Genomic DNA, 23,700 nt, shown 5'->3' with positions numbered 1-23,700 from the left:
TTTCTTCCCGGGCATTTATTATCATCTTATTTTTTCCTATTTCTTCTTATGATAGTGCAGATCAGCCCTTTAGACTACTTCCTTGTGTCCCAGAGCCTTTTCTCTGTTGTCTGCAGCCTCACTTTCTGTGGAGCATGATGAATTCTCAACGTCAATCAGCGACATTCAACTGTTGAAAATATTCTTTTTGTGAGAGATCAGCATTTGCAGTCACTCCTATCCTCACTCCCACTGGGATGTGGTTTGGTGTTGGGATTTTAAGGACGTTGGGAAATGCAGTGATGACTTGGCACCTGCATGCCATTTAGATATTTAGGACAGAGTTTGAAAGTGCCATTATACATAGAATCAACTCTCTTCTGTCCATGGGATTTTCCGGGCAAGAATTCTGCAGTGGGTTGCCATTTCCTCCTCCCCGGGATTCTCTCCACCCCGAGACTGAAGCCGCATCTCCAGCACTGGAAGGCAGATTCTTTACCACTGAGCCAGCTGGGAAGCCCAGTGACTCAATTCAGTGGTCCAGAGTTTTTCACAAAATTTTCCATGGGCACTGTACAGGGACGTGATGTGAGAGCACTCTAGGAAGCTGGCCTGCTTGGATGATGACAGCTTCCTTCCAGAATCCCTTATCGACCTACTGGGTTTTGGTTCCATCATTTCTAGAATGTTTCTGAAAATTTCTGATTCCCACAATAGTTTGAAATCTCTCCTTTCTAAGGGAAATGGGTATGTATGAATTTGGAAAGAAAGGCTTCAGGATAATTCATTATGCTTGTAACCTTTTTCTTCCTTGATGTACTCTGCCTCCTGTGAGTCAATTCCTAGGCAGGTTGATAAGAAGTCCAGGGTCCCGAGGAGGAAGGGGGAGGGGGGTGGTCTGGGACTCTCAAGAAGGAGATACGGGCCTGCAATTCTAAAGGAGGAAAAGACAAATACCTTCTTTCTCTTTACATTCCTTGGTCTTAGACACATAAAATGACTTTTTTATGTCTTTATGAGTCTTAGACACAGGACTTTTTCTTTAAGCCCAGAACTGATGATTAAACAACAAAAAACTCGGTTTAAACTCTGTACTAGGGATTATATAACAAAATGTATCCTGCTTGAGCACAGTTTCTCCTTCCTGAAAACATTCTGGCTAATCCTGATATCTTAGAATTTATATTATGGGAGAGAGTCTGGTTCAGTTCAGTTCAGTTGCTCAGTCTTGTCTGACTATTTGCAACCCATGGACCTCCGCACACCAAGCCTCCCTGTCCATCACCAACTCGCGGAGTTTACGCAAACCCATTGAGTCGGTGATGCCATCCAGCCGTCTCATCCTCTGTCGTCCCCTTCTCCTCCAGCCTTCAATCTTTCCCAGCATCAGGGTCTTTTGAAATAAGTCAGCTCTTTCCATCATCTTGACAAAGTATTGGAGTCTTAGTTTCAGCATCAGTACTTCCAATGAATATTTAGAACTGATTTCCTTTAGGATTGTGGGAGTGGGTCTGGTAAAATTTTTACAACCTTGAGACATTCTTTTGATTTATTGTAATTACTGATTAAAAAAGTATATAGCTCCCTTGTTTAGACTAGCAAGGGGTCACTCTCCACCCCCTTCTGATGTCTACGTCAGAAACTTCTGTCCCTTTTTCACTTTAATAAAACTCTGCTACACAAATGCTCTTGAGCCATCAACCCTGGTGCCTGGTCTGTGGTCCCAAAGTGAAATCTTCTTGTTTGGAGATCATGAATCTGACACCCTTCACTGGAACCTATCACTACATTCTAGGTTAGTGGTAATTGTTTAAGCTCTGTAGTATTAAATAGACACCCCTGTTATTTTTTATTTTTTTCCCCTTTTTTTTTAGATTATTTTTTATTATTATTTTTACTTTACAATATTGTATTGGTTTTGTCATACATCAACATGCATCCACCACAGGTGTACACGTGTTCCCCATCCTGAACCCCCCTCCCACCTCACTCCCCATACCATCCCTCTGGGTCATCCCAGAGGCACACCTTTTCTTAATTTCACAGTTACACACTTACTTTGCCTTCGTAGTACTTGACCAGTATCTCAGGATCTGATGTTATGTATTTGTTAGTGTTATATAGGTGATTTGAATAAAGGATTTGGGGAAATCATTTTCCAGGCTGTATTAACATTGTCTCTTGCGTTCTTGTCTCAACTGAACACATATTGGATTGGACACTGATGAGTCTCTGAAACACAAATATTCCTTTCTCTGATGAACAGGTCTTGTGGGCTCTAAGCTGGACCTCATTACCTTTCTGGAGCAACTGAGCAATCCCAGGACTATAAGGAGAATGGAGGCAACAGCCATATTCCCAGGTCGGTATGAATGGCTGGAGATGATGACTCAGATAAGAGGTCCAAGGAGCTAGAGGAAGTCATCCTTTGTCAGGTGGTTTTGGAAGATCATCTTCAGTGGAAATGATTTTGGAAAACCTGGGTTTGTGTCCACTGCTGCCATAGAAATGTATCACCTGCCCTAGTCTGTCTCTTAAATCATTCATAAATTCATCTCCAGTGATTACTTTCCTTCATCACAGTGTGAAATAAAAGTCTCCTCTTGTCTTGTGAGAAATTGCATTCATTGGTTGCTCTTCCATTTCTTAGCGTCCTAGGAAAACTGCCCATTTTGAGTAACAGTATGACAGTCCTTTGAAAGTTTCTTTGTACCTCTAGGCAAAAATGTGTGAGTGAAGTGGTAGACAAACTGCTAAATGTCTAGGAATCCTGGGGACAGGTTTTTGTTTTCTGATTTATAACTTCCTATCCACTGGGAGCTAGAAGGACCTTCTAAATAAATTTCAAACTCAAAAGCTTTTTTCACTACAGAAAGCAAAACCTCCCGAAAATGAAAGACTGCACATCTCAGGTTGACTACAAAGTTTCTCTTTTCCTTATATGATCTCATATTAAATATCTTAAGTGTATTTGCTTCCAATTCTAAAATGCAAAAATATTTACTGTATTCAATTACCTCATAGAATTTTAAAATGAACTGGCATAAATGCTTAGCACATTTCGCACCATATTATTAATATTTGATTCAAGTTATAAACATTTCTAGATTATATAAAGAAATTAGCTTAAAAAGTTCTAATTGGAATATAGCTGTTTTACAATTTTGTACTACTGTATAGCAAAGAGAATCAATTATACCGATCAGTCAGTTCATTTCTGATGCTCAGTCGTGTCCAACTCTTTGGGACCCCATGGACTACAGCATGACAGGCTTCCGTGTCCATCGCCAACTCCCAGACCCTGCTCAAACTCACGTTCAAGTCAGTGATGCCATCCAACCATCTCATCCTCTGTTGTCCCCTTCTCCTCCTGCCCTCAGTCTTACCCAGCATCAGGATGTTTCCAATGCATCAGTTCTTCACATCAGATGGTCAAAGTATTGGAGCTTCAGCTTTAGCATCAGTCCTTCCAATGAATATTCAGGATTGATTTCCTTTAGAATAGAGTGGTGTGATCTCCTTGCAGTCTAAGAGACTCTCAAGTGTCTTCTCCAACACTGCAGTTCAAAAGCCCTCTTTATGGCCCTATGGACTATACAATCCATGGACTTCTTCAGGCCAGAATACTGGAGTGGGTAGCCATTCCCTTCTCTAGGGGATCTTCCCAACCCAGGCACCGAGCTGAGAGCTCCTGCATGATGTACTCTGCATATAAGTTAAATAAGCAGGGTGACAATAGGCAGTCTTGACATATTCCTTTCCCAATTTGCAACTAGTCCATTGTTCCATCTCCAGTACTGTTTCTTCTTGACTTGCATACAGATTTCTCAGGAGGCAGGTAAGGTGGTCTGGTATTCCCATCTTGTTAAGAATTTCCACTTTGTTTTGATCCACACCGTCAAAGGCTGTGGCGTAGTCAATAAAGCATAAGTATATGTTTTTCTGGAACTCTCTTGCTTTTTCTATGATTCAATGTATGTTGGCAATTTAACCTCTGGTTCCTCTGCCTTTTGTAAATCCAGCTTGAACGTCTGGACGTTCTCGGTTCACACACTGTTGATGCCACGCTTGGAGAATTTTGAACCTTACTTTTGTAGTATGTGAAATGAGTGCAATTGTGTGCTAGTTTCGTCATTCTTTGGCGTTGCCTTTCTTTGGGATTGGAATGAAAACTGACCTTTTCCAGTCCTGTGGCCACTGCTGAGTTTTCAAATTAGCTGGCATAATGTGTGCAGCACTTGAGCAACATCATCTTTTAGGACTTGAAAGAGCTCAACTGGAATTCTATCACCTCCACTAGCTTTATTCATAATGATCCTTCCCATGGCCCACTTGACTTCAGACTCCAGGATATCTGTCTCTAGCTGAGTCATCACACGGTCCTGGTTATATTGGTCATTATGATGTTTTTTTGTATATCTCTCCTTGTATTCTTGTCCCTTTTTCTTAATATTTTCCACTTCTGTTAGGTCCATATACCACTTCTGTCCTTTATTGTGCCCATCTTTGTATGAAAAGTTCCCTTGGTATATCAATTTCCGTGAAGAGATCTACAGTCTTCCCCATTCTATTGATTTCCGTACCACTTTGGTCTCCACAGAGCTATGAGTACACTTCCCTGTGTTTCAACCATATTTTTAAAAGGCTCTCTTCTTATTTAATTTCTTAAGAACTAGCACTTTATTTAGTTTATCTTATTTGTAATCCACTTCCTCGGACACTGTCTTACGTGTCCTCAGTTTCTGATTCGTTTTCTGTCACTATCATTTATGATTTTTAGATTGAAACATCTAATAGAGCACTCTCAGAAACATGTTTGAAAAGAAGTGGATTAAAGAATTATCAGGAACCTAGGATTTGTGAAAACGTCCGGTGTCTTCACTTAAGATGACTCAAAGCAAGAAGTAATTTTTAGATTGCTTATCTTCTCTTCATTTAGTGGTTCTTGTAGGGTTTGATGTTGCTTTCCTCTATATAACCTATTTCTTTGCCATCTCATTTTGTCCAGTTTTCTGTCTGTGATCTCTGTTTTGACGGCTACAGGAGCCCAGTTAGTCCTCTCTTTGGTGTCTGCAACTTGGTGGGTGAAGTTGATCCAGAGGTTTGTGCCCTTATCCCCTCGATCTGGGCTTTGATTGGATTACTATGACCAGAGCTTGCCTTGGATATTGAGGGGATCTTCCCAATTGCTCTGTGGTTTTCACTGCCCTCTCTGTGGTGATACCTCTCCCTGGTTGGTGGAATAGAGCCCCAGATCTGTTTCTGAGCTGTGTTTCTGATCTGTGGTGCGAGGCTGGTGGGATTGGGGCACACCCACTGGGAGAGAAGCCACTGAATATTTCTCCTCGCAAAATATCTCCACGGGGTGTGCTCTGTGTGTCACCTTTCATGCTCTAGCAAGGTCTTGTGTGATCCTATTATTGGCATTGCTCTTGGCCCCACCCTAAGCATGGGTCACCCTGTTTATTTAACTCATATGTAGAGTACATCATGAGAAATGCTGGACTGCATGAAGCACAAGCTGGAATCAAGATTGCTGGTAGAAATACCAATAATCTCAGGAATGCAGATGGCACAACCATTAGGGCAGAGAGCAAAGAAGAATTAAAGAGCCTTTTGATGAAACTGAAAGAGGAGAGTGAAACAGTTCGCTTAAAACTCAACATTCCGAAAACTAAGATCATGGCATCTGGTCTCAACACTTCATGGGAAATAGACGGGAAACAATGGAAACAGTGACAGACTTTATTTTTTGTGGTTCCAAAATCACTGCAGATGGTGACTGCAGCCATATAATTTAAAGATGTTTATTCCTGGGAAGAAAAGTTATGACCAACCTAGACAGCATATGAAAAAGCACAGATATTATTTTGCCAACAAATGTCCGTGTAGTAAAGGGTATGGTTTTTCCAGGGGTCATGTATGAATGGGAGAGTTGGTCTATAAAGAGAGCTGAGCACTGAAGAATTGATCCTTTGTAACTGTGGTGGTGAAGACTCTGAGTCCCTTGGAGAGCAAGGAGATCCAACCAGTCCATCGTAAAGGAAATCAGTCCTGAATATTCATTGAAAGGACTGTTGCTGAAGGTGAAACTCGAATACTTTGGCCACCTGATGCGAATAAGTGACATTAGGAAAGACCCTGATACTGGGAAAGGTTGAAGACAGGAGCAGAAGGGGACAATAGAGGATGAGATGGTTGGGTGGCATCACTGACTCAATGGGGTCCCAAAGAGTCGGACACGACTGAGCGACTGAACTGAATTGAATCACTCAGGTGAACCGTTGGGAGGAAACTGTAACCAGAGACCTGCTTACAACAGGGCAGTTGGCTTTTCTCTTAGGAAGTGAGTCCAGAAAGAAAGAGGGAGACCGGACCCACATTGTTGTTTATAACATAACCACAGAAGTGACATACCGTTACTCCTGCCAGAGTCTGTTGATACACAGATTGCTTCTGTTAATTGTTGTTGCGGCTGCTGCTGAAGTGATCACGTTCTACTTTTCGTCACTGAGGAGACACCCATCTTCACACACTCACAAAAAGGGCTTTTGAATTTTCCCCGTTTTTCAACTTGCTGAAAACACCTCGGATTCCCATAGAGACACCTCTCAAAATTTTTCTCTTTTGCCTTAATTGTCTGAAACACTAGTTAGAACAGGCAGGAAGCAGCTCTGCTCCAGAAGGAATCCAAGAGATTTAAAGGCATCAAAAGGTAGAGAAAGGAAGCACAACTGGACAGAAGGACCAACAGACCCAAAATTGACAGGAGCGGGGGTGAGGGGAGGCAAGGCTCCGCCCCCACTGGCCCCGCCCCTACGTACCTGTTCTATTGGCCTCTTACTACCCTCGACCTTACGACGCCTCTTGTTGGCCGTGGTGTAGCTCACTCACCTTCCTCTGTCATACAGGAAGGAAACCTTTCAAGTGTACAGAATGTACAAAGCATTTATCCGTTGCTCACATCTTACTCAACATCAGCGAATTCATACTGGAGAGAAACCTTATAAATGTACAGAATGTGGCAAAGCCTTTAATCACAACTCAACAATTTCTGAAAATCAGCAAATGCATACTGCAGAGAAACCTTATAAATGTACAGATTGAGGAAAAGCCTGTCATCAGAACTCAACTCTTACTCAACATCAGTGAACACATACTGGACAGAAACCTTATAAATGCAAAGAATGTGACAAAGCCTTTATCCGTTGCTCACATCTGACTCGACATCAGCGAAATCATACTGGTGAGAGACCTTATCATTGTACAGAATGTGGTCAAACCTTTATTCAAAGTTCAAGTTTAACTGCACATCATCAAATCCATACTGGGGAGAAATGACACATATGTAAAGAATGTGGCAAAACCTTTATTACAAGTTCAAATCTTACTGAACATCACCGAATTCATATGGGGGACAGATGTTATAATTGTACAGAGTGTGGCAAGGCCTTTATTAACAGTTCTTGTCTTACTAAACATCAGCAAATCCACTGGGGAGAGACGGTATAAATGCACTGAATGTGGCAAAGCCTTTAATCGGAACTCAATTCTTACTACACATTTGCGAGTTCATACTGGAGAGAAACCTTATAAATGTACAGATTGTATCAAAGCCTTTAGTCATAGTGGTCATCTCACTAAACATCTCCGAACACATGCTGGAGAGTGATGGATCAAGTGATGGAAGATGTTTGCCCTAAACATACATCAGAAAACAAGAGTTTATACAAGACACCTATGGAAATGTTGTAACAAATATGTAGAAAAGTATTTAATCAAAAATCAAATTGAAATAAATTACAGAGATTGCATACTAGAAAGTATTTCATCAATCCTCTTTTCTAAATTTTCTCTAGATGGAGAATTACTGTAGAGAGCAATTCATAGTTAAAAAACAGAAAATGGATATATTAGCCAGGATCGTGAGATAAAGGTTGACAGTTAGAAGGCTACACTTATTAGCAATGTATCTTTGTTTACAATGACTTGATTTGAGATTAGTTGAAAAGCAAAATGAATGTAATTCACTGCTCATATAATCCATACTATGCTTTGTTTCTAGTGTGAATGAAAAAAAGTTTTTGACGGTTTATGCTTCCAAGATTAGCCTTTTTATGTTGTGTTGCAACCATTTCTACCTATTTTCCATTAGAAGATGAAGGATCAGTTCGGTTCAGTTCAGTCACTCAGTCATGTCCAACGCTTTGCGACCCCATGAACCACAGCAAGCCAGGCTTCCCTATCCATCAACAACACCCGGAGTTTATCCAAACTCATGTCCATCGAATCGGTGATGCCATCCAGCCATCTCATCCTCTGTCATCCCCTTCTCCTCCTGCCCCCAGTCCCTTCCAGCATCAGGATCTTTTCCAGTGAGTCAACTCTTCACATGAGGTGGCCAAAGTATTGGAGTTTCAGCTTTAGCATCAGTCCTTCCAATGAACACCCAGGACTGATCTCCTTTAGGATGGACAGGTTGGATCTCCTTGCAGTCCAAGGGACTCTCAAGAGTCTTCTCCAACACCACAGTTCAAAAGCATCAATTCTTCGGTGCTCAGCTTTCTTCATAGTCCCACTCTCACATTCATACATGACCACTGGAAAAACCATAGCCTTGACTAGACGGACCTTTGTTGGCAAAGTAATGTCTCTGCTTTTAGGTATGCTATCAAGGTTGATCATAACTTTCCTTCCAAGGACTAAGTGTCTTAATTTCATGGCTACAGTCACCATCTGCAGTGATTTTGGAGCCCAAAAAAATAGTCTGTTTAAAAACTGTTTCCACTGTTTCTCCATCTACTTCCCATGAAGTGATCGGACCGGATGCCCTGATATTAGTTTTCTAATGTTGAGCTTTAACCCAGCTTTTTCACTCTCCTCTTTCACTTTCATCAATACCGTAATGTAAAATGTACAATGAACATCTAACTGAAGGTGTTTGTTATTCATATGAAGTATCCTGGGAGGTTGCCATAATATAAGTGATCATGAAATCTTTCCATGTATTAAAGTAAAAAAGAAGTTGGTTCTATTGTTTTTTGTTTAATATTTATTTATTTGGCTGCATCAGATCTTAGTTGCAGCATGTGGGACCTAGTTCCCTGACCAGGGATTGAACCCAGACCCCCTACATTGGGAATGCAGAGTCTTAGCTACTGGACCACCAGGGAACTTCTCCAAAAGTTGGTTCTAAATTGTCATTACTTATATCACTTGAACTTTAAGAACACAATCACAGTTCACTACAATATTGATTTATATTTATAATATCAGCATAAGTGAAGTATATGACTTGACAATGTTGAAATAAAGACAGCTTCTGTGATAACCTAGAAATGTATTAGAAACCCTTTCCAGAAAAGGCATGTAATTAGTGTATTTCTTGTTTACTAAGTGTTTCCTAGGGTTTGTTTTGGAAGTCATAAACATAATGATCCTCACATCCTTTTATCAGAAAAATGAGTATTTCTCTGCGCTTTTAATCTGATTTAATCCTGGATCATACTGTGGATTGTAAAATGTTTAATTTCAACCTTGTGTGAAATTAACACATGGTTATTAATAAAAGTGAATGGTTTCTAGTGTTTCAATTGATTGTAATGAATGAAGTGTTAAGATTGTGATCAGCAGTCTTGCTCATCCCCAGGTTCTACTTCACAGGTCCCCCTTCAATGACACCCTCACAGAGCTCACCAGAATCCTGCTCGTCTTGGTCTGAAGAGACTGATTCACCTTCAGTCTGTGGAGCCCAGAGCATTTCACCCAGGGTCAACTTATAAGCCTGAGTCCCACTTACTGGCACTGTCTTGGCCTGGTTCTAGCCTTGACCTTCCACAGGGTCCCTCAAAGCTTGCTGTGAATTCTCTCATAAACTCACCAGCTTCAATTATCCTTTCTTCTTCTGTTGAACTAAGACTTTCCATGGGATCATTTTAGCAAATATAAATTTAACAAAATCACAGAAACGACAATTAAAAAACATGATTGCAAAATTCTGAACTACGATTCGTAAAATTTTACCACATGTAAAATTCTCAGCACATGTCTCTCATCTAGGCTTAGAGGAACTGTTTCCTCATACCTTTGACATATATTGAATGCAATATATAAATATCTGAAGGTACATACATTAGCAGTGAGAAAACTAATATAGAATGTGCAAGTGTAGGAGTTTTAGTGCATATTTATGTAAAGAATTTGGGAATGATAGATCAAAAGTGAGAATATCAGCATTGCAGATGATTTACCACGAATTTACAGAGTTGTCAACTAATCTGTTTTGTCGACTTTTCATGGAATTTATTTCCTTTCATGTCAGGAGGTTGCGTTTGTTAAGGAACTGCCACACTGTCCTCCCTAGCGGCTGCCCCAGCTTCCGTTCCCTTCAGTCATGTAGGAGGTTCCCTGATCTCCATAGCCTCTTCAGCCTTTATTTTATCTTTAGTGGGCATTTTGATAATGGTTATTCTGACTAGAATGAGGTGATACCTCATTGTAGTTTTGTTTTCCAACTCTTAATAATTACTGATGCTGAGTGTCTTTCATTTGGCTCTTGCCCATCGAAATGTCTTCTTTGGAGATATGAGGTCTTGGTCCAATTTGTGATTGAGTTATTTTTGTCCCTGATATTTTAAACATTTAAAAAATTTTGTCTGTTGCTGTGTGCAGGCTTCCTCTAGGTGTGCTGCATGGGCTTCTCATTGCAGTGGCTTTTTCTGTGAAGCACGGCTCTAGGCGTCAGTAGTTGCAGCACACAGGCTCAGTAGTTGTGCTGCACAGGCTAAGTTGCCCTGCAGCGTGTGGAATATTCCTGGGCCAGGGCTCAACCCCATATCCCCTGCACTTGCTGGCAGATTTGTATCCACTGGGCAATTGTTTTAAATTTTTCCTAAAAATGGAATTTTTTTTTTCTTTTGAAATGTATATATTTTTAGTTTTTGAGTTTTTTAATCTTTTTAAAATTTTCCCATTAAAGAATAATTGCTTTACAGAATTTTGTTGTTTTCTGTCAAACATGAACAAGAATCAGCCACAGGTACACCCGTGTCCCCGCCCTTCTGAGCCTCCCTCCCATGTCCCTCCCCATCCCACCCTTCTACATTGTTACAGTGCTGTGTTCCTTTCTGCTGTACAACATTGTCAATCAGCCATAAGCAGTGAGGCACTCTGAGTGCAGGTTGGAAAAGGATTTCCAGACACAGGGCATTTCAGAAAGGAGTGAGTTTATTAAAAACAAAGGGCAGAGATAAAGCAGGCACTCTGAGTACAGTGGGCCCACATGTGCACAGACCAGGGGATGCCGACAGTTTCCATGAGCTAATAGCCAATTTTTACAGACTCAAAGCAAAATTGCTGCTGGATGGTTGATGTTAGGTGATTGGTTGGGGCACTATAGGGTGCTTACTGGAGTGGGCATCTTTGCCCCACTGGGAATCAGGAAGCCTGGTATGACTATCAGTGGGCTTTTAAAAAGGTTTCAGAGGGGCTTAGTCAGCTTTGAAAGTGTCCTTGATTCTGAGCTCCTCTTCTGTGTTCTTGGTGCAAGGCTTCACATCTGTGGCCTTGGGGCAGCACGCCACAAATAACAGTAGCCATGATCTGTATTCTCTGTGTTGATTGTGTCCTTCCACTTGGCAGTCATTTAAAATGGAAGCAAAATACTGAGAATCATGCTGAAGATCCAGCAGAGGATACTGAAGGTGCCCACATATTTGGGAGCTTTTCTCTTAAGCTCTGCCCACCTGGAGTCACTGGGAATGACGATCACCTGAAAGGCACTCAAGAGGAAGATGCTGCCAATGGACACATCTCTGCCAACTCTTGGAACGGAAAAAGCAAGTGTGCATCCAAAGCTGCCAGTGTTACAGGAATTCCTTTCAAATGAACAACTAAGAGTTTGGCGAGAGTCACTTGCTTGAGAATCCAGTCTGTGGACCGACATTTGCCTCCTGCGAAATAAAGGGAGCAAAAATGGTAAGCAAGACAGAAATTCCCCATAATCCCTGCCGTAGTCTACAATAAAAAGATCACTCCTATTGCCAAATCCTCGGGGGCCATTCTGTCAAATCCCGGGAACTAACAATCTTCTTCTGAGCCAGAGAATCCTGCATGAGCAAATGAGGAAGAACTCTGTACCATGTCAACTGGAATTGATACTCTTAAGAAGTCTTCATTTACCTTAGATGCCACTGAAAAAGAAGTATTTATATTTCTTCCTGTAAAACAAGTGTCTGATATTTGAATGTGTAACAGTGAAAAAACTTAAAGGAATATCAATGTGGATTTAAAAGTCATACCCTGGTGGTTCAATGGTAAACATTCCACCTGCCAAGCAGGAGACAAGTGTTCCATCCCTGGGTAAGGAACAAATGAGTGTAATATCAGTAAAGATATCATGATTATGTTCTAAACTACACAAGATGATTTTTAAGTTCACACAGGGTACAGATAAACTAAGAGTAAAAATATTCAGGAAACAATATTAAAGCATACCATTTAGTTACAATAAATGAAAGTTTGATAATAAAGTAGAAATAGGTGGATGTGAATTGATAAGTTCAGTGCAATGGTGGGAAGGAGGATAAATACTGCATTACAAAGGAGTAGTGAAAAGATGATTTTTTTTTTTTTCCAACAAATAGTGAATCAAAGTTTTTTAAAATCTTGGTAAAATGCCAGGACCCAGCACGGGAGTTACCACCCATGACAAAGGTCATGTGGAGAGGATCTGACATGCAAAGGTGAATCAGAACTCAAGAGGCCCCCCTGGACCTGCCCGAGCATCTACCCCAAAACCAAAATCTGTATGTTTTACTATTTCTCAACCTTCACCAACTCTTCTGACATTAACAGGGGGCTATCCCCGACCACCTTTCTATAAAGAAAATCAATTTAGAGCTCTAGTTAATAAGTCTCCTGGGCATAATAGGAATGTTTCAATTCAAACCCCTCTGATGACTTTCTAGCTTGCCTGACAGGTTTGTTCAGATTCCTGCAGCTACACATGTGATTGTTCACAGCCTCCCAACCACAAGAGGCAGGGAAGCTTAAGACATTCTAACAATGCAGAGCTTCTCAGAGAGTGAAAATTGTTAGAAGAGAACTAGTAGAGGATTTCTTTGTTGAGCTGATGCTTGCTGCCAAGTTTCCATATCTCTTACCTATTGTGTCCCTGGGACTGTGTTGATTAATCTAGTTGGTATATAGACATGTAAGTAGTAGCTTTAATGTTTGTAACCTTGGACACTTGGGTTAATTCTTTTCTTGTTATAGCCCACCACACTTTTGCCCTATAGCAATGCAACTTTATCTAATGCTTTCAGAGGGTGGTGCCTGACTTTAGAATAATCACCTTTAGAGAAAAATAAGTTTTCTGAAGAAAGGGTCATCAAATGTTAACAGGCCTCCTGGCCAGAAGATGATGTAAATCACCTAAAGCTTTTGCACATGATAAGTTTGCAGAAAGAAAGCCTGGCTTCGATAATGATCAAGCACCGCTGACCTTGCATGACTCTACCCCACCCCCATTATCCTCTATGCACAACTTAAGGTATAAAAACTACTTTGGAAAATAAAGTGTGGGCCTTGCCCACCAAAGCTTGGTCTCCCCATGTCGTTCTTTCTCTTTCCTTTTCCTTTTTCAGGCTGATTCCCTGCAGCACAGGGGCCCTCTGTGTTCACTTTCGTGCCTGGGCTTCTAAGACCCACTCGAGAAGCCGCCTAAGGCGGGGCACATTCAGCTATTCGAGAGGGTGTCTGCGGCCTACATGAACACAGCAAGTCTTGTGCTGGGGCTTTATTGGCTTTCTGCGTAAACCAAGGAATATCAGCCTCTTTTCTCTCCTCTGTTTTCTTAACTGCAAAATTCTTTCTTATCCCTTTATTTCTCTCAGTCCCTGACGCCGTCCTCCCGAGGGAATCCCTGGATCCAACCAGGGCTGGACTCTGGCTGTAAAACATACATAAGTTAAAATTATAAAAATAAATAAAATTCATGTCTATAATACACGTTTATATACATCAAAATTCATGCCAGGATGAGTATTTTCATGGAACCATAAGTAGCAATGAGCCTAATACAGGTTACAGATTTGTAAAAATGGAAAGTCTTTTTATTAAAAAGGTGAAAAGTAGAACTTAGTTCAGTTCAGTTCAGTCGTGACCACTCTCTGCAACCCCATCGAATGCAGCATGCCAGGCTTCCCTGTCCATCACCAACTTCCAGTGTTTGCTCAAACTTGAGTCCATTGAATCAGTGATGCCATCCAACCATTTTCATCCTCTGAGGTCCCCTTCTCTTCCTCTCTTCAATCTTTCTCAGCATCAGGGTTTTTTTCAATAAGTTAGTTCTTCTCATCAGGTGGCCAAAACTATTTGAGCTTCAGCTTCAGTATCAGTCTTTCCAATGAATATTCAGGACGGATTTCCTTTAGGATTGATTGCTATGATCTCCTTGCTGTCCAAGGGATTCTTGAGAGTCTTCTCCAACCACAGTTGAAAAGCATCAATTCTCCAGCGCTCAGTTTACTTTATGGTCTAACTCTTACATCCATACCTGACTACTGGAAACACCATAGCTCTGACTATACAGACCCTTGTTAATAGAGTAATGACTTCAATTTTTAATATGCTCTCTAGGTTGGTTATGGCTTTTCTTCCAGGAAACAAGCGCCTTTTAATTTCATGGCTGCAGCCAATATCTCTAGTGATTTTGGAGCCCGAGAAAATAAAGTCTGTCACTGTTTGCATTGTTTCTCCACCTATTGAAGTCCATCCCCTGAAGTGATGGGACTGGGTTTCATGATCTTCATTTACTGAATGTTGAGTTTGAAGCCAGCTTTTTCAGTCTCCTCTTTTACTTTCATCAAGAGATTCTTTAGTTCCTCTTCACTTTATGTCCTAAGGGTGGTGTCATCTGCATATCTAAGGTTATTGATATTTCTCCCAGCAATCCTGATTCCAGTTTCTGCTTCATCCAGCTGCGCATTTAGCTTAAATACTAAATACTCTGCATTTAAGTTAAATAAGCAATGTGAGAACATACAGCCTTGATGTACTCCTTTTGAAATGTGGAACCAGTCTGTTCCATGTCCAGCTCTAACTGTTGCTTCTTGACCTGCATCCTAATTTTTCAGAAGACTGCTAAGGTGTTCTGGCTTTCCCATCTCTTTAAGAATTTCCCACAGTTTCTTGTGATCCACACAAATGCTTTAACATAGTCAATGAAGCAGAAGTAGAGGTTTTTCTGGAACTCTCTTTTTCTATGATCCAAGAGATGCTGTCAAGTTGATCTTTGTTTCCTTTGCCTTTTCGAAATCCAGCTTGAACATCTGGAAGTTCTTGGTTCACATACTATTGAAGCCTGGCTTGGAGAATTCCGAGCACTATTTTACTAGCATGTGAGATGAGTGCAACAACTGTGCTTCAGTTTGACCATTCTTTGGCATTGCCTTTCTTTGAGATTTGAATCAAAACTGATATTTTCCAGTCCTGTAGCCAGGGCTGAATTTCCCAAATGTGCTGGCACATTGAGTGCAGGATTTTGAACCTGAAACTCCAATACTTTGACCACCTGATACCAAGAGCTGACTTATTGGAAAAGACTCTGACACTGGGAGGTATTGGGGGCAGGAGGAGAAGGGGACAACTGACGATGAGATGGCTCGATGGACATGAGTTTAAGTGAACTCGGGGAGTTGCTGATGGACAGGGAGGCCTGGCCTGCTGCAATTCATGGGGTCTCAAAGAGTCAGACACGACTGAGCGTCTGAACTGAACTGAATTTCAAATCACAAACTAATCTGTTAATTAATGTGACATTAAAAGTATTGAGTGGAAGTCAAGATATCTGAAACATTAATATATCACATTTAAAGAAAATGACATTTTAAGAAAGTGAATTTTACTTTGTAAAATGAAGTTATACAACTATAAATTTTGAGAATATTTTCAAATCAGAGAATAGGACACACTAGGCCTTTATGCCTGAGAGCCGCCATCTGAAACCCATTTCTGAAGTTACTTTTGGATAATGGTCTGACACAAATCACCCAATTATGGATGTTTTGTATAGGAAACAATGTCTCTGTTAAGCGCTTTATAAATTCCAGAGTCAGAGAAGGTATTTCTACTGCTTTCTGGTAGTTCAGATGGTAGAGAACCTGCCTACAATGCAGGAAACCAGGGATCGATACCTTGATCAGAAAGATCCCCTGGAGAAGGATATGGCTAGCCACTCCACTATTCTTGCCTGGAGACTTTCATGGATAGATGAACCTGGCTGTCTACAGTCCATGGCGTTGCAAAGAGTCAGACACGTCTGATGGACTAAGCACACTATTGTCAAATGTATACACTGTTTCTAATAAATATCATTCCTATAGGTTTATTGCTCTTGGGGGTACTGTTGGCACACATATCATAACCCCCAAAATGTATGATTTCTGTAAGGTACTCCATGATTTCCCATATATCTCTGCAATTCCAGTCATCAGTTATACTAAGCATTAGGTTTCATATCGCTTGGATTCTAAAATAACAATCACTGTCAAAAAAAATTACACTGTGATTGCCTTGGTGGTCCAGTGACTAAGACACCTGGCTCTCAATGCTAGCTTCACCGAGGGAGGGGGTGGGGTGGGGGAGTCAGGACTTGGGGGAGGTGCCTAGGTTTGATCCCTAATCAGGGAACTAAATCCCATATATAACAAGTAAGATCCTGTTGCTACTTCTGCTAAGTCACTTCAGTCGTGTCTGACTCTGTGCGACCCCATAGACGGCAGCCCACCAGGCTCCCCGGTCCTGGGGATTCTCCAGGCAAGAACACTGGAGTGGGTTGCCATTTCTTTCTCCAATGCTTGAAAGTCAAAAGTGAAAGTGAAGTCGCTCAGTCGTGTCCCACTCTTTGCGACCCCACGGACTGCAGCCCACCAGGTTCCTCCGTCCATGGGATTTTCCAGGCAAGAATACTGGAGTGGGGTGCCATTGCCTTCTCCCAAGATCCAGTACAGCCAAATAAGTAAATATTTTTCAAAAAGAATTACACTAAGATATGTTAGGAAGCATTGCGAATTGACATCTGGTAGCATCTAATCTCCCTTTAATAGCTCTATTACATTTTTTGAATTATTCTTCCTTCCAGTGTTGCTTTGGCACTGCATTACTTTGAGTCAGAACACTTCATTTTTCCTGAATGGTCACCAACCCAGACTCCTGAAAGCACCTGTTTCTTGCAGATTCTTGCTCACAAGCTGAAACAGAAAATACTCACTTGGTATTCTCACATAGCCCGGATATTGGGTTCAGAGTATTGGTCATGTCAAGCTGCTCCTGTGACAGGGAGGGAGGCAGCCAGACCCCTAGATAGGGGTTTGTGATCCTGTGACCTCATGTCCCCTCAGAACTGCAATTATCTTTTCACCTGTATCTGCGATGTGAGACTGGCTTGGAGAACTGAGATTATTTGTGAAAATCTTTATTGCTCAGTTGCTAATTATAAAACAACAATTAAAAGTTTGAACCGATCATCTCCAAAGGGACTCTTGAAATGCTTGAGGAAGGTTCTATTCCCTTTGGTCCCTGGATATAGACAGGGACTCTCAAGGAACCTGTAGTAAATACTGAGGTCTGACAAAGGAAGGGAATTTCATGTGTCTGCTTGTATAGTTTGTATCCATGAGAAGTGTTTCAACCAAAATCGAGTTATTTCCTATTCTTGAGACCACTGAACTGTGCCTCCATTAAGATTATGAGTAGATAAATGGAGCCAAAGCACCTGAGAGGGGTTTTCAAGAATTTCTCCATCTGTCATTTTACAAAGGTGAAATGTTCATACCTCATTGTCTGAAATGTCATAGAACTTCTCAAAAGTATCTTGAGGCAAATACCCCCTGTTTATAGTTAGGATTCAATGTCTGATAGATAGAAATTCCTGCATAATTTCCACTGTAGTCTGCAATAGCAGTACACCTTAGTGCCAACTCCCTAGAGAATATTCTCCTAGTTCTTCGTGACCAAAGTCATATTCAGAACCAGAGGTTCCAGCAGGGAACCGTGAGATTTGACCTACTGATACTTTTATCATGAAAATCAGTATCAATATCCTCTACTTAGAATTTGTCCCCACTCACAGATACTTAAGAAACATATTTTCTTTTCATTTTGTTCACACCCCAAAACATGTGGGATCTTAGTTCCCTGGCTAGGGAAGGAACCGCAATGCTGCATCGGAAGGTGGGGTCTTAACCACTGGGCTGCTGGGGATGCTCCTAAACACATCTTCTTTAATAAGTAATTTATTACCTTGACATACATTTTTCTTTATATTGTAATGATTAATGCTTTCTGTGTAAGAAATGATTAAAACTTCAACTCTGAGATCTTAACTCCCCGAGTCGGGATTGAACCCAATAACCTGCAGTGAAAGCACAGCATCTTAACCACTGGACTACCAGGGAAGTTGCTAATCTCACATTTAAAGAGAAAGGTGTACTCTCCTGGGATACAATGGTCTGTAGGCCCCTCACTATTTTTCCTGTCTTGTGTTAGCGCTTCTCCAGATTATCCTTTCAAGGACTGGGTGAAGAGGAGGAGGTTAGGAAAGAAAGCCAACAGTGGGGGAGGGTGTTTGGGAAGCTAAGTGCAGAGCAGTCGATGTGATCCACGCGTCCCATTTCCCTAGATTCGTGCCCACTTTTAGCACAAAAAGTCCTGCTTCTTGGGAACGTGTTCAGTCCTGGAAGAAGCAGGGCAATTGGTTGCTTCAGCAGCAGCAGCAACAATTAACAGAGGCAATCTGTGTATCAACAGATTCTGACAGGAGTAACGGTATGTCATTTCTGTGGTTACGTTATAAACGACAATGTAGATTCCGGTCGCCCTTTTTCTTTCTGGAATCACTTCCTAAGAGAAAAGCCAGCTTCCCTGACGTAAGCAGGTCTCTGGTTACAATTACTGAGGCTTCCTCCCAACGGATTTTCTGACTGGTTACATTCTGCTTTTCGTCACGCAGGAGACACCCATCTTCACACACACACACAAAGGGCTTTTGCATTTTCCCCGTTTTCAACTTGCTGAAAACATCTCGGCTTTCCACAGAGGCAACTCTCAAAATTCTTCTCTTTTGCCTTAAGTTGTTTGAAACACTAACTTAGAACAGGCAGGAAGCAGCTCTGCTCCAGAGGAAATCAAAGAGATTAAAGGCATCAAAAGGCAGAGAAAGGAAACACAGCTCGACAGAAGGACCAACAGACCCAAAACTGACAGGGGCGGGGTGAGGGGAGGTAAGGCTCCGTCCCAACTGGCCCCGCCCATTAGTACCTGCGCTTCCGGCCTCGTCCCACCCTCTCCCCTTTCGTCGTATGTCGTTGGCCGCCCCGTAGCGCACTCAGCTGCCTCTGTACCGGATCTTCCTCCCGCGCGTGCGCAGTATCCTGCAGACCCGGAATTGCTTTTAAATGAGTGACAGAGTGTCCTGGTGAGTTTTGTTTGTTTAAAACCCGATTCCTAGTCCCACAGCCTTTTGTCTTTCACACCTGGGTTTCGGGGGTCTCTGTGAACGTTCAAACTACCGTCTCCATTTTCCCGTCCCCAGTGTATGTCCTCGTATCGCCGTGAGAAGTTCTGAAGTCCTTTATTTTAGCTGCCGGCTCCCTGGGGTCCACATCCGCTTCCTGTTACTATCGTTCTAGAGTCCACGTCCTTCTCTGGGAGTTCTGCCTTCTAACTTGTGGAGACCGCTGCTTAAATTCCTGCATTGCCCAACCCCTAAGTCCCTGATCCACGAAGAGGTAAAGGAGGCTCTATCTGTATGGAGTTTGGTCAGAGTCTCGCCTACGGTTTGAAGGGGAGGGTCAGCCTAGAACGTGTGGTTTTCACAGGAAGGGCCGCGAGTTCTGAAGAAAAGAATAAAACTAAAAACACCACGTTTGAGTCTGTGTTCCAGAATCCCTGCTGTGTCAGTGGCCGTAGAGGATTGTATTTTGTACCTCTTGTGATCCTCCCTCTGTGTGGGGCTGTGTTATAGGGAGCTCAGTGTGGTTTTCTAGGTATTGAACAGTCTATTTTCAACATTCAGGGGTCACTTCCCAAGACTGATCTTACGTGAGAAGGAAGCCCAGAGGAAGAGGAAAGCAAGGAGTCAGAAATGACTCATTCCGAGGTAAGAGGCATAGTCCTTTTGTTTGTTTATTCTGTCTCTTTCCTGAAATGCTGTTCCTTTGGACTTGATAAGCTTCTTAACTTCTGAACTGGTTTGTTTACACTTACCCATAATCATGATCCCAAGGAACCCATTGTCCTCCTGACACATCAGAATGACAGAAAACACAGTATTGCCAGCCAAAGAAGCTCAGTTCAGTGCAGTTCAGTCGCTCAGTCGTGTCCGACTCTTTGCAACCCCATGAATCGCAGCACGCCAGGCCTCCCTGTCCATCACCAACTCCCGGAGTTCACTCAGACTCACGTCCATCGAGTCAGTGATGCCATCCAGCCATCTCATCCTCTGTCGTCCCTTTCTCCTCCTGCCCCCAATCCCTCCCAGCATCAGAGTCTTTTCCAATGAGTCAACTCTTCGCATGAGGTGGCCAAAGTACTGCAGTTTCGGCTTTAGCGTCATTCCTTCCAAAGAAATCCCAGGGCTGATCTCCTTCAGAAAAGACTGGTTGGAACTGCTTGCTGTCCAAGGGACTCTCAAGAGTCTTCTCCAGTATCACAGTTCAAAAGCATCGATTCTTCGGCGCTCAGCCTTCTTCACAGTCCAACTTTCACATCCATACATGACCACAGGAAAAACAATAGGCTTGACTAGAGGGACCTTTGTTGGCAAAGTAATGTCTCTGCTTTTCAATATGCTATCTAAGTTGGTCATAACTTTCCTTCCAAGGAGTAAGCGTCTTTTAATTTCATGGCTGCAGTCACCATCTGCAGTAATTTTGGAGCCCAAAAAATAAAGTCTGACACTGTTTCCACTGTTTCCCCATCTATTTCCTATAAAGTGATGGGACCAGATGCCATGATCTTCGTTTTCTGAATGTTGAGCTTTAAGCCAACTTTTTCACTCTCCACTTTCACGTTCATCAAGAGGCTTTTGAGTTCCTCTTCACTTTCTGCCATAAGGGTGGTGTCATCTGCATATCTGAGGTGATTGATATTTCTCCCGGCAATCTTGATTCCAGCTTGTGCTTATTCCAGTCCAGTGTTTCTCATGATGTACTCTGCATATAAGTTAAATAACCAGGGTGACAATATACAGCCTTGACATACTCCTTTTCCTATTTGGAACCACTCTGTGGTTCCATATCCAGTTCCAACTGTTGCTTCCTGACGTACATACAGATTTCTCAAGAGGCAGGTCAGGTGGTTTGGTAGTCCCATCTCTTTCAGAATTTTCCAGTCTATTGTGATCCACACAGTCAAAGGCTTTGGCATAGTCAATAAAGCAGAAATAGATGTTTTTCTGGAACTCTCTTGCTTTTTCCATGATCCAGCGGATGTTGGCAATTTGGTCTCTGGTTCCTCTGCCTTTTCTAAAACCATCTTAAACATCAGGAAGTTGACAGTTCACGTATTGCTGAAGCCTGGCTTGGAGAATTTTGAGCATTACTTTACTAGAATGTGAGTTGAGTACAATTGTGCAGTACTTTGAGCATTCTTTGGCATTGCCTGGGATTGGAATGAAAACTGAGCTTTTCCAGTCCTGTGGCCACTGCTAAGTTTTCCAAATGTGCTGGCATATTGAGTACAGCACTTTCACAGCATCATCTTTCAGGATTTGAAAGAACTCATCTGTAATTCCATCACCTCCACTAGATTTGTTCGTAGTGATGCTTTCTTTTTTTTTTTTTATTTCCTTAATGATGCTTTCTAAGGCCCACTTGACTTCACATTCCAGGATGTCTGGCTCCAGGTCAGTGATCGCACCATCGTGATTATCTGGGTCGTGAAGATCTTTTTTGTACAGTTCTTCTGTGTATTCTTGCCACCTCTTCTTAATATCTTCCGCTTCTGTTAGGTCCATACCATTTCCGTCCTTTATCGAGCCCATCTTTGCATGAAATGTTCCCTTGGTATCGCTAATTTTCTTGAAGAGATCTCTAGTCTTTGCCATTCTGTTGTTTTCCTCTATTTCTTTGCATTGATCGCTGAGGAAGGCTTTCTTTTCTCTTCTTGCTATTCTTTGGAACTCTGCATTCAGATGCTTATATCTTTCCTTTTCTCCTTTGCTTTTCGCTTCTCTTTTTTTCACAGCTATTTGTAAGGCCTCCCCAGATAGCCGTTTTGCTTTTTTGTATTTCTTTTCCATGGGGATGGTCTTGATCCCTGTCTCCTGTACAATGTCCCGAACTTCATTCCATAGTTCATCAGGCACTCTATCAGATCTAGGCCCTTAAATCTATTTCTCACTTCCACTGTATAATTATAAAGGATTTGATTTGGGTCATACCTGAATGGTGTAATGGTTTCCCCTACTTTGTTCAAGTTAAGTCTGAATTTGGTAATAAGGAGTTCATGATCTGAGGCATAATCAGCTCCTGGTCTTGTTTTTGTTGACTGTATAGAGCTTCTCCATCTTTGGCTGCAAAGAATATAATCAATCAGATTTCGGTGTTGCCCATCTGGTGATGTCCATATGTAAAGTCTTCTCTTGTGTTGTTGGAAGATGGTGTTTGTTATGACCAGTGCATTTTCTTGGCAAAACTCTATTAGTCTTCGCCGTGCTTCATTCCGTATTCCAAGGCCAAATTTGCCTGTTACTCAGATCTTATCTGACAGATTGTTATAATAACCCCTTTTGATATTTGTCCACAAAGCTTCCTAAATGATTTGACTTCTAGCTGACTTTCAAATGCTTCAGAGGGCCCCTGAGACATCCCAGGGAGCTATTAAACTACCTGGGTTCATTGGACATGTAAAGTTACATGGGAAGTCCTGTTGAGTGGGTGTAAATATTCTCAGATTATAGTGTATGGTGGATTTTACCAATATAGATATCCTAAAATTATGTGGAGTTCATATAGATCTGATACGCCCTAATAAAATCAGGTCAACTATAATTCTACTTATCCTGTTAAAGTGTTACAAGTCACAGCACTGACCAGGCTACACGGTCAATTGCAGTTTAATCAGATTTAAACATGCCTTCTATGGTTTCACTCTGATGCCTTTGGAAAAATACTGCTACTTCATGATTTATGGAAAAGATTTTTCTAAGGTTAACCGATAAACAGCTTTTGTTTGCTATCTGGTAAGCTGGTAGCAGACTGGAATTTAGTCTAATCTCTATGTTAATACAACAAAGTTTTCTTAGAATGCAGCTTTCAAGAAGAGATTATGAATTTCTTTGCCTTTAAGTGATTTACTTTCATTTTTAAAATCTTTTGTTACTTTGGTAAAGTAAATAAGCGTTACTTAAGGTTATGGTACATGTAGACAAAGCTTATTCATCTTCTCCAAAAGTAACCCCTCATGGTTAGACTTTTGCCATCCTGATGCCTTAAAACATGGCCGTGGTCTGCTCCTGAATCACGGAATAAATATGCTACTGTGGCCCTGCTTATTTTATAATTGCTCTTTCAGATGAGAATAGTTTCTCTAATGGCTTGTGGATCATAACTCATCCTCCTTTCTTCACATTAGAAATTGGGTAAATAGGAAAACTGTGTAAAAAAATATATTTTATAATACCAGCCAAGCCACCAAATCACGACCAGGTCTCTGAAC

General features: G+C 41.6%; 1 long non-coding RNA gene across 2 annotated transcripts in view; it reads left to right on the top strand.

Annotated features, from left to right (window-relative positions):
* The window catches only part of LOC129632153 (uncharacterized), a 79,410-nt gene that overhangs the window by 15,232 nt on the left and 40,478 nt on the right, over window positions 1-23,700 (top strand). The window contains exons 2-3 of one of the 2 annotated variants that reach the window (XR_008704347.1): window positions 2,246-2,341; window positions 9,643-10,087. This is a non-coding gene — a long non-coding RNA (uncharacterized LOC129632153). Of the gene's footprint in view, window positions 1-2,245; window positions 2,342-9,642; window positions 10,088-23,700 lie in introns of those variants that run through there. The other variant, XR_008704346.1, reaches the window with a different exon arrangement.

Source organism: Bubalus kerabau, chromosome 17, assembly GCF_029407905.1.
Source record: "Bubalus kerabau isolate K-KA32 ecotype Philippines breed swamp buffalo chromosome 17, PCC_UOA_SB_1v2, whole genome shotgun sequence".
Lineage (NCBI taxonomy): Eukaryota > Metazoa > Chordata > Mammalia > Artiodactyla > Bovidae > Bubalus > Bubalus kerabau.
Note: the sequence above shows the minus strand (reverse complement) of the source record. Positions and strands in the feature narration are given on the sequence as shown.